General features: G+C 31.9%; 1 pseudogene across 1 annotated transcript; it reads right to left on the bottom strand.

Moving 5' to 3' along the window:
- Positions 1-6,502: 6,502 nt before the first annotated feature.
- Positions 6,503-12,203, bottom strand: LOC120088012 (uncharacterized; annotated as a pseudogene). The gene is made up of 3 exons (XR_016523908.1): positions 10,181-12,203; positions 7,330-7,669; positions 6,503-7,267 (listed from the first exon to the last, which is right to left on the bottom strand). The product of XR_016523908.1 is annotated as an uncharacterized LOC120088012 (transcript).
- Between the last annotated feature and the right edge of the window lie 203 nt (positions 12,204-12,406).

The raw sequence follows: 12,406 nt of genomic DNA, 5'->3' as shown, positions 1-12,406 counted from the left end.
TCTAGTACTTGATCATATGATTCTCTCTTGGTTGAATACATACGCTTGATGTATAAAACCGAAGCATGTGGATGTTCTTGAGCTTGGAGTCTTGAAAGAATACTTGTATCTTCAAAAGACTTCAGTCTTCAAGTGTGGTCAGCTTCAGGAGTTTAGGCATCTTCTGATTGTTGGGAGAATTCCCTCTAGGTCCTCTGGAGTGTAGAATTGTTGATCCCTCCAAATGAGGAGAGCTTTTATACTTAGTTCACAGGTGGGCTTAGGCTTGACCCTTGGATTTGAGGATATTGAATCTTCAGTTTGTGGGTTGTGAAGATACGACCAGTTTATAGAAATCTTCTAATCTTCAAAGCTTCAAATAGTTCATATCTTCATTTCTTCAGAATTTGAGAACTTTAGTCTCCGAAACTTGAGAAGCTTCGGTCTTCAGCTCTTGAGAGTTTGAGTCTTGGATCTTGGGAGCTTAAATCTTCAAAGTTTTAATATGTCTTCTGATCTCCAAAGTTTTAGTATCTTCTGATCTTCAGAGCTTTGATATGTCTTCTGATCTTTAGAGCTTTAGTTGTTGGGTTTTATGTCCTAAAACTCACCGTTTGTAAAAAGATAAACATATTCTATAGTCAATAAACTTATTATTGATTTTATAAAATTGCATACATAAAAGTCTAAATCCAATAAACTAAGATCAATGGCTATTATATGAATACTTAAACTTTATGTAAAGACATAAAGATGGATCAAGTTCGAGTAAATAGCAAAAACGATCTATCTATAGTATATGATTAAGGTTGAGTACCTTATTTTGGTAACACTATTGGATGCGGCCTACTCTGTAGCTGTTACAAGTTCTTGTAAAGTTTCTACAAACGAAGTGATCTAGATTCGTTCGTGTATTTGACATGAGGAATGGGGGCGTCTTATGCAATGAGTTTGCATAAGATCGGACTAGAAATAAATCACTTTTATTTTATAACGCTGTTTACTGTATAAGAATGACTATTTCACTTAGATGACCTAGGTAACTCGATCTTAATCTTGAACTAACTATGAACTCCTGTTTATTCGGGATTATCCTTAGATTTGCATAGGTGAGGGTTGGCTCAACAGCGCCGACTCAATAAGCCTCTTATTTTTGGGGTAAGACCGAATAGATAGCTGGGGATATAGGGTGCAAGACGGAATTCCCGCCTACCCGATTTAGGGATAGAAGAAAGGTTGTTCTCTTAAGTACTGAATCCAGGTCTTGAACAAAAGGCCCCATCCTCTTACTGGGCTGAGAGAGATTTGGTTTAGTGACTGGATCACAAACCAGTTGTTCATTAGAGAATCAGTAGGAACTTAAGAAATAAGACGTAATCTCGGAGGTAAAACAGACATTTGACCCAGCCGTTATTACGAACAACCTGTGAAGGGTCAACTTACTAATTATGGTTAAATCATGTGAACATAATATATCTAAGTGAGAGGAATGCAACTATGGGATTTAGTGAAGTGACCCATTAGTTAACGAATGGGGGTTAATTTGGTATAATGAGTTTAGCCAATTAATCTTGGATCATTGGAGTCCATGATTTGTAGGTCTGCGAGGTCCCCTACTAACTCGTAAATGGATTAGCTTTAGAGTAGCGTGATAAGTTAATTTGAAGCGTTCAAATTAGAGTAAAAGGAATTAGTAATTATATGAGATATAATTACACATTTAATTTTAAGAATTAAATGGAATAGGAGAATTAATATTTAAATATGATTTAAATATATGAAGGTGGATTTGTATAAAATTAATTTAATATTTGATATTAAATTAATTAGAATTAATTAAATTGTTTAATTAATTATTATTAATTTTATCAGAAAAATTAATTATTGAATTCATTTTGTAAAATTAATAAAGATTTCAATTTTGAAAAGAAAATTAATTTTGGAAATTAATTTTGAAAATCAAAATTGAAAACGAATAGAAAATGAGTGGGATTTTTCCATTTTCTATTCAAGTAGCATATTCATGGTTCCACCATGAATTTGAATCCATCTTCCAAGCAAGAGCTGCAATACATGCAACAATGGTGTTTGCATGATAGTCATGCAATAAATTAAGAAGATTGAGCTAAGAATCGGTGATGCAATTGATAGTTTTTTTACTGAAAAAGCTTGAGGTTGAAGAAGGTCTTCAACTATAGTAATGCAGTAACTTAATCTCCAAATTCTCTTAATCCAAGCTTATTTTGAGTTCCACAACTATATTTAAAGCTCCAAGAGAATAGTGGGGAAGATCTTGAGGTGGTCTACAATAAGATTTGGAGAAGTTTGCAACTGAGAATCAAGATTTCAAGAAGTTCTACAAAGGTATGGCTTGAAACCCTCTTGTTATAGTATGAACATGCTTTAGTTACTGCTAAAATTAATGAATTAGAGTGCTTATTGATCCTTCTTGCTTCCGCTGCTTGCTGATATACTCCAACATTAGTGTTTTCTGATCTTTTGAGCTTAGATATGTCTTCTGATGTTCAGAGTTTTAGTGTCTTATGATCTTCAAAGCTTTGGAGAAGTTATGTTATTCAGATCCTTGGAGTTTCAAACTTCAGATCTTCCTTTTGTCTTCAATTCCCTCCTCTCTAAATGAAGAGGTAGGACCTCTATTTATAGAGGTTTCTTATGGGCCTCACATGGATTTGGGCCCAAAATGGGCTTGGTTGGTCCATGAATCTAACCTTTGGGCCCAATTAATTGAATTTGGGTCTGATTTGACATTCGGGTCAAATTCAACTTATTTTTGGGCTTAGTTGAATTTTAACCCAAATAATTCTTATTTGATTCAACAGTCACGACGTGGCGTAATTGGACTTTGTCTTCAATTTCAATTTGAGACACATGTCTACTTCTAATTGGTCACAAATTTGATGATTTGAAATTTGATCATTAATTTAGTAAACGACGTGGCAATTTGTGATTGGTCCAAAATTTCTCTTTCAACAAATGTCTCTTTTCAAAATTTATGCACGCTTATGGGTGGGTGAATCACGAAAAAGATAGTTGGGATCAGATTTCAAATATATTTATTCTTGAATTTGACCTCAATTGATGTGTTAGTCAAACTATGAACCACTTGAATTTGGAATAAAATTTGGAATATGGCCAAATTTTAATTTGAGATTTTACCCCAATTTGATTTAGATTGAGGATAAAAGCTAAACTTGATTTGAATTTGAAATAAAATTTGGAATATGGCCAAATTTTAATTTGAGATTTTACCCCAATTTGATTTAGATTGAGGATAAAAGCTAAACTTGATTTGAATTTGAGATAAAATTTGGAATATGCCCAAATTTTAATTAAAAAAATTAATTGATGTTTTTTCCCACTTATTTTGATTGAAGATAAAAACTCAAGTTGGATAATTTGACTTTAGAATAAAATTTGGAATGTGACCAAATTTTAATTTGGTATAAATTTTAGATTTTTCCCGCTTTGATTTGGAAATAGATATGAGAACCTAAATTTGTATGAATTTGACAATAAAAATTGGAAGATACCCAAATTTGAATTTTACATCAATTTTAGATTTTATCTTAATTTAATTTGACTAGAGGATATGTGAATTTGGATGATTTAGTTTGGGATAAAATTTGGAATATGTCCAAATTTCAATTTTAGATTTTATATACAGTTTAATCTCAAATTGAACAATTTGATTTTGAATAAAATTTGGAATAAGGCCAAATTTTAATTTAAGGAAAAATTTTGTGCTTTATCTCCAATTTAATTCTGCATTGCTCTTCAACACTTACCCAACTAAATCCCATTTTGAGTTAGTGGATTTTTTAGTGTCAAATTTCCATCAAACTCAAAGTTGCGTGTTTTGCATGTAATGGTTCTTAAAAGGAATAGTTTAATGTTGTTTAGAAGTCTTGGTCATAATGGAAATTGATGAGATTATGTGATAATCTCATAGCAATTTTCTCTCAAAGACTTGACATTTTCTTCTCCAAATTAGTCACTCACCAAATTTCACCATCCTGTTCTAAGGCCGGAGAGTAGTCGGGAAGACTCTCCTGGTAGTATACGAACCGTTCATGAGGAGATTCGAGCTAATTTGGAGAGGATTCAAAGTCTACAAAGGTTGTATTTCTTCTCCCCCTTTTTATTTGTTTTAATTGCATGCTTATTCTTTGTAATTAACCTAATTAGAGTACTTTAGATCCATTTTTCTTCTGCTGCGCGTGTGTTCGTTCCATCACTTTTTCAATCGGCATTAATACTAAACAGACATTTGAACTCACACTTTAGTTAAGACAATCACAAGCTAAGACACATACTATGCTAGTATTATAATGTCATCTTCTATAATCCTTTGACTCAACTCTCATTAAAAAGTCCCATCTATTGTTAGATCGATATTAAATTTGTCTTCATCCATCAACATATGCTTTTGAATCAATTGATGATTTAAAAGGGTATCAGAGCAAGTTGGTTCAAGTCCTACAATGTTATGTCCTTCTCAATTAATATTGATTTTTAATTGATATAAAGTTTACCTTCATTCTACTAATATATTTAGTTTTGTTAATTCATATTACTCGATATCCGTACATGTTTTTCTATACACCAATTTTTTGATAATGTTGTTTGGATTAATACTTGTCATGTATTTAAATGACAAAAGAAATATAGGTCAAATGTCATAAAGCATATCAAACTCTATCGTTAGAGTCATTTCAACAAATACGATATAGATACGTGTTACATAAATAAATGGCTCTAATTAATATTAATATAAAAATTAATGAAAAGAACAAAATATAATTATTTTATACAATTTAATTAAACTACACAAAGATATTGCCGTCCGTTGGGCAGGTGGACGGCTGAGGCAAATATTAAATAAAAATATGAAAAAGGAGGGCTAAACTTAATGTATTACAAAAAGATTAATTAATCTCTACTTTAAGCAAAGTAAAAAACAAGTTAGCTTTCAATTTTAAAGCCCATAAAACATACCCATGCTCGTTATTTTGTCGTTAAAGGTGGAAAAATGAATGGACCAATTTGTATCAAATATTCTAAAGAAATACCTTATTTCCAAAAAGAAAAAAAAACCTTCTATTACCAAGTCTTCGATAATAAATATCAATGTTGAGTGATATTTTAAAATATTTAAATGATCATAGCACTGTTGTATTTTTCACAAAATATTAGAAATACAGTTGTCCTACATTGAAAAAGTTTAAGGGAGCAATGAGCTCCAAGCACTCTCAAACAAGCTTATGTTCTTGATTTCAAATCATCATAATTTAAAGCACTTTAAGCTTGATATACTTATAAGTTGTGTGAACGGTATAATGGTTTGAGGGAGTGCTCTTGTAACTTGGGTTGGGAGAGTTTAATGTGTGATTGTAATAATTCTTCACATAGTGAAATTTTTCTTGTTTGTTATTTTTTTTTCTCTAGTTTGGAGATTTTACACGTTAATTTTTATGTTTTAAATTTAATTATTTTTTCCCAACAATAACCACTTCATTTTGTGAAAAATAAACCAATTAAATTTATTGTTTTTAATATTTAATCCATTTTAGTGATATTTGATTGATATATATATATATATATTGTTATGTTTCGTTGGTTTTTCTATAGTACAATGAAAATATTGATCATTCATCTCTTATATCGATGTTAAACCTATGAACATGTAAAAATATATTGACATACTTCTATCAAAAGTCATCAGGTTAATTCTAATTTTCTAACAATCTTTTGTCACTCACTTTCATAAATCAGGATTCTCCTGATTTCTAACTTGAATATGAAAATCAATTTAATTAAGCTCTATTTTGATGACTATTTTCTCTTTTATTTTATATTTTTTAAAAATTGTATTTGTTTTGCACAATTTATACCTAGGTTGAGATAGTAAAAATTTCTTGTAGTGTACCTATATTAAAAACACATTACAAAATTTTAAAGTGAACCTTATATATAATACACACACGTCATGCTCGATGTTGTAACAAAATAATTGACAAGTAGACCAACTTAATTTTATATAAGGGTAGAGATATAGAGACTCAGGGGGTGTTTGGGGCACAAAATAGGTTATTATAGTCTGGGGGTTAAAATAAACTGTCTGTTTTTATAGTATGTATTTTGGATGCTGGCTATTATACTTAGGTTTATAATAGTATGTGTTTGGGATGTAAAGTATTGTAGTCTGTCTTATAATAGTATGTATTTGGAGTGCAGGTTATTATAATCTGAATTATAACAGTCTGTAATTTGAATGTAGATTATTTTAGACCGTGTGTAACTTTTTCTACTACCATCTTTTATAATACTAATAATTATGCATATGAAATATCATATTTTGAAAATATAATTAAGACTACATGTTCCACCAATTTATGCAAAATTAATTTGATTGTAATTTATGCTAAAAGCTAACCAGCATTTTTTTGTCATTATGGGAGGTACCTTAGTTAACATGGCCAAAAAGGAAAAAAAAGTACAATACTTTCGGATGCAATTCATGTGTTTCATATATAAACCTCTCTTTTTAGGCGAAAAATGTAAGACAAAATAACTAACTCATGATTGCATGACTAAAATATGACCAGGAAGATTTCATACCTATAAAATTAAATGCATAATTGAAAATCATTGTTCATTATTGAAAAGCAGTCCAAAATACGGGTTGATCAAACATTCTCTTCAAGAAGAAGGTTGCAATAGTTCAACTTCAGAGCTGTGGGAACGGATAAGAAGCTCTCTATATCTTGCATACTGCAGAACATGATTTGCATAAGCTTCACCGTCTGTCGGTTATGCAATTTAGGAATATCTTGGAGTTGGTTTACGACTTCTACACATAGTTCGACTTCGATTGCACGCTTCTCTTTCGATCATTCTGAAATCGACTTTAATTGGTCATTTGTGAACTCCATCACATTCCTAATAGTCGCTGTCGTTTCATATTCATTCCCACTTCGCTTCCTCTTACTTTCTCTTGAAGCATTTTCTCCTTCAGTACTTCGACTAGTACGTGTTCCATGCATGTCATCTTGTGACATGTTCATTCCCTAACTAGACATTGTGGGATATTCGGATCCTGTGATTCATGAATAGGAACACCATCATTAATATGGTTTTATGCATCAGACCCGATATTCGCAAAGGTCTCCGATCGTCCTCCCGTTGCCTAATCCTTGGCAAAGACATAGGCCAGATCATCATAGTATGGGAACGACTTATGTAGAAGCCCCTTTGCTGGAGGATGACTCTACATGAAAGGTGGGTGATTATGTTACCAATATTCGTAAATCAGTTTAGACAAAATTATACATCCACCCATCCATCAAATAACTCTTGCTCTACAATGATGCATTGGAATTCCTCATTCCCGCTGAATCCATTACAAGTCGGTCCTCTCATTTATGCGATCGCTTGGTAAGTTCTTTTCAAGGATTTAACTCGACAATCTATAGTCAGTTATCCATGGATATTACACCCGGGCAACTTTCTAGCCATCAAACGTTGTAGTTGTGCCAAGTACCCAGGTCGAAATGTCCCATTGTCTGATCTCCATCCACCAGATGTGACCAACGCCACCAAGCACTCGACTAGCTTCACTTCTTCCTCTTTAGTCCAAGTATGGTTTGATGTTCTTGAGGAACTTGGCATTCTAGTGTATACACGTATTTTAATACAATTAAACAATAAACAAAAATATGAAACATAATTATTGGGTAAAGTGAAGCACAAAATATAGTAAACATAATGAAAGAGTTCCAAATGAAGTCATTTCACAACACACAAAAAGAAAATAAGCGTTTTAATTGATTAAAGAAGCATAAAGGCACTATATGCTATGCAACTCCCATTTAGTAAACATCTGTTGCGCCAATTCATCCCTCCATTGGGTCCATTTATTTGAACTCTCAATATAATTGATCTCATCCCCCCTAGTGTAGCGAAGCTTGAATCCACCTCATCCAAATCCTCGGTCACTGTTAGTCACCTTTCTATTGATAAAATTGTGTAGAAGGCAACATGCCATGATGGTTCAACATTGGATTTTCACTGGGTAGTATGATTTTCCTCGCAAGATTGCCCATCTACCTTGTAACAACTCGATCGTTCTTTCGACGACATTCCGTGCAGAAGAATGCTTCATGTTAAAGAATTCTCGTGGAGGAGTTGGTGCATTACCTCCTCCACGCTACTCTGAAAGATGATATCTTTCGCCTCTATATGGAGCCAAAAAAACTCTGCATTTGGGTACCCGGTATCACATAAATAATAATACCCTGTTGAACGTCCAATCATTTCAAACCTTATATTGGAAATACATGAGTAGAGAGAGATAGTATAACTAGCTAGTTACCCTTCAGAACCTTCAGTCGGTTAGGTTGTGATATTGCATCTCTGAGAACTCGAGAATCAGTTGCCGATCTTTCCCACCCTAATAAGACGAATACAAAGTCTCCATTTGGATCGCACACATAGTACATTTGTTGCAATTTCACCCTTCCTCGTCTTATACCTTAGGCGATCAATTGCATTGACATTTACCTTGATGTACATGCCATCTAACGCACCCAATGGAACAAAATAAGAAATATTCACGCGCATAAGTTCACTTAAAAAATAAGTCACGTCAAACTAATGTTTGTGTAGTTGAACTATACCTCAAACCAATTTGATTGCTGATTTGTACACAAGTTTATGACCGGCAAATGTTTTCTTAACAACACGTAATGTAATTGTAATATCGCTAATAAAACGTGTTGAAATGTCTAGAAACAGTCTCACCAGACCGTACAAATTCTCTTTGAACTATCCGGATCTTAACGTTGTGGGCTAAAATATGTAAGAACATGGAAACCATCTCTTCTACATCTATAACTTCAGTTCTTACTAATCCGCCAGTTGTCTTAAGTAAATGACACAAATGACAAAAAATCTTCTATTCATTCTTGTACTTTGACGACAATATAAGTCAGACTCATGAATGATTCGAAAGTATGCTAATTGTCTAATACGATATCTACTGTCGTGTGATGTTTTTTCTATCCTCCTGTAGTCATTCAGTAATAACTCTAGTGTTAAAAGTAATTAATGTTGTGAAGTTGTGAATGCTATTAGTATTGTAACTAGTTCTGTTGGGTCCATTGTGTACTCAAAAAATTGGAACTGATCCTGAAAGAAAAATTTTAGATCATAAAAAATTACAATACTGATTTTTTATGTTATTTTTTTAACGTTATTTTAAAAACAAATACACTATCAATTGGTACTATATTTTTTAAAACAAATCCAACAAATTGACTTTTTTTCATGTTATTCTATAAGCGAATTAAATTGTTCTTTTTGATACACTATTGATTAGGACTCATTTCTTAATTTTTTTTTATCTTCTTTCTTTCATATTATTCTAGAACTATTTTAATTAATCTTAAATTTCAAACAACTTTAGTATGGTTGAAAGCTACTTTTGTTAGTTCTCAAATTTTGCCTTGGTTTTTTAAATAATTGTAGATTTTAAATTATACAGAAGTTCTGATTTCTTGTTGTCCAATTATCTATTGATTTATGGATTTGGGTGGTTTTGATTTGAATTTGAGAGTTATTTTAATTAATCCACAATTCTAGGATTTCAAACAACTATTTTGTTAGGTACAACTATTTTAATTAATCCCAAATTTCAAACTTTAGTGCAATGGTTGAATTCGTAGTCAAATTCCAAAAATAACAACTATTTTCTGAAAGCTACTTTTTTTAGTTCTCAATTTTTGCCTTGGTTTTTTAAATCATTAGTGAAAGGTAGATAATATAGAAAGAAATTTGAAAGTGATAGTGAAACTTTTTTTTTACACTTTTTTTTTATAATACTTTTTTTTAAAAAAATATTATTACAGTCAATCATCCAAACATAGCAACAAGTATAAAGTAATGTTATTCATCTAAACATAAACAAGATTTATAAAACAGTCATCCAACAATAAATTCATCCAAACAGCTAACAAACATATATTACTATTTCCATTATACAAACAACTATAATTAAGAATATATGAATATTCATCCAAATTACTATAGATTCATGTTAATGAACCTCATGCAATGTTCGAGTATGCTAATAGTCCACCCTGACAAGAGCACACAAAAAGTAATAAAGACAGAGAGTTATTACCTTAGCAAGAGAAAGTTGGTAAATAGTGTTTGATCCGGCTAATTTATAATAATACCAACCCTAAAACAAAGTACAATAAAGAGCATTAGTACTATACTCAAGAAGTAATAACAGGGAGGCACTCGTCAACTCCCGTGATAAAAAAAAAAGTTGGATAAAGAGGGAGAAGACATACCATTTACATTTATGAAGTAGATGAAATATGTTTGTCCTTATACTTGAAGGCAAGTGAGAGCATAATTATAAAGTATAAAAAAAAAATTGAATGGAAACAGGTCCAGCCTTAGAGTTATGAAATTCATTAATTGAAACTTGAATTTCAGATAATATCATGAATAATGATAAATGAGAAATTAACAATGTAGATAGAACGACCGACAATTGATTTTAAATTATAGACGAACAATGGTAAATTATTTCATTCAAGGAAGAAGAATTGAAAATTAGAGACAAACAATAGAGACAATAGAAACCAAAAAAATGCAAAGTTCATGGAAACACAGAATAAGAAAATGTTGGAGATAAGAGAAATGAGATACCAATTGCATTAAGTAAATAGATGGAATGAGTTTGGCCTAAGTTGAAGTGAAGTGAGATACATATATATAGTTGTGTGAATTATTGGCCCACGAAATTTTTTATGTGAGATACATATATAAATAAAAGTAAATGATTTTGACAAAAACCTATCTAATAAACAATAACTAACAACCATTGTCAATAAGTATACAATAAATCATCCGAAAAAAGGATATGACAATGATGAATACAGTAAACAGTACCTAACAACCATTGTCAATCAATTTATAATAAATCATCCTAAAAACAAGGGATATGCTAATTATGAATACAATATTGTACCTAACAACTATTGTCAATCAATATACAATAAACAATGATCAAATGGAAGCCAAAAGTTACAAAATGTACAAGCAATAGACAAATAGAGATTGAAATAAACAAACAATGGACAAATAGTTATCAAAATTTACGAAAATGGCCAACCAATGGACAAATAGAGGCCAAAAGTGACAAAAAATTGACAGATAGTGACCAAAATGGACAACAATAGACCCTAATTTAGAAAATGGACAAATAATTAAACCAAGAATAAACATAACATTATAGACAACATAGTGAAAATAACCTAATCAAAATCCATTCTTCTTCATCAGTATAATGAAGATATAGACAACACAATGAAAATAACCTAATCAAAATGATCAAATTTCATCAAATTCATCAAATAACTAATCTAAAACCCATCAAATACCTGATAGAATCAATAAACAAAGTCGATAATAGCAAAATAATGAACATGAAACAAAATTCAGAGCATAATTTGTAAGCAAAATAATTCGGAGCAAAACAATGAACATGAAACAAAATAATGGACAACAGTGGACAAACATAAAGCATGATTTACAAAATTTTGAGCTAAACTTGAAAAAAATGGACCTGATCATCGAATGGGAAATGAGAAAAAAAGATTACCTTCGACCTCCCCCTACCAAGCTCCAGATCTCGTCCTTCACACCCTACCACTCTCCAAACGATAACTTTTATCCCCACCAAGCACAATCGTTCCTCAACCAAACAAATTAGAGCCTATTTTGATAGAGTGAGAAGATTGAATAAAGTAGAAAAGGGAATCAAAAGTTTAGAGTGGTGAGAGAGAAAGATCGTTTTGAGTGGCAAGGGGAAGAGACACGATCTATAGATATGTGAAGGGTCTAGAGAAAACATTCAAGAAGAAAACTACCATAAACATAGATCTATAGATATGTGAAGGGCTAGACCTATAGATCTAAGAATCCAGATTTAGTTTCGATGGCGATGGAACTGATGGGGATGAAGAAACGCGAAATCAAATCTAAAGACGACATCAAAATCAGTTCTAAAGCCATAGAAGTTAAGAGAGAAGGAAGAACAAAATCAGATTTGAACATAGTGTTTGATCGGACAAGAACGGAGACAAAAATGACGAGGGAGAAGAGAGGAGATGCTGCAAATAGTGAACAACGTTGATCGTGGGGTTGAGAACAATCTTCCCTAGGGTCATAATCTAAGGATAAAATTGGAGTGGGCTCCCCACCCCACTCTTGGGCCCAAACAGGCCCTCAGAGGTTGCTAATTCTGTTTGGTGCAATATCACCTACTTGATAGAAAGAAACTTTACTATCAAAAGAGTCAGGTAATTACTATGAAGTACCTATTTGTTAAACT

This window comes from Benincasa hispida, chromosome 10, assembly GCF_027475165.1.
Source record: "Benincasa hispida cultivar pf3 chromosome 10, pf3_genome.v1.1, whole genome shotgun sequence".
NCBI classification, from domain to species: domain Eukaryota; kingdom Viridiplantae; phylum Streptophyta; class Magnoliopsida; order Cucurbitales; family Cucurbitaceae; genus Benincasa; species Benincasa hispida.
This window is presented reverse-complemented; position numbering and strand designations above follow the sequence as displayed.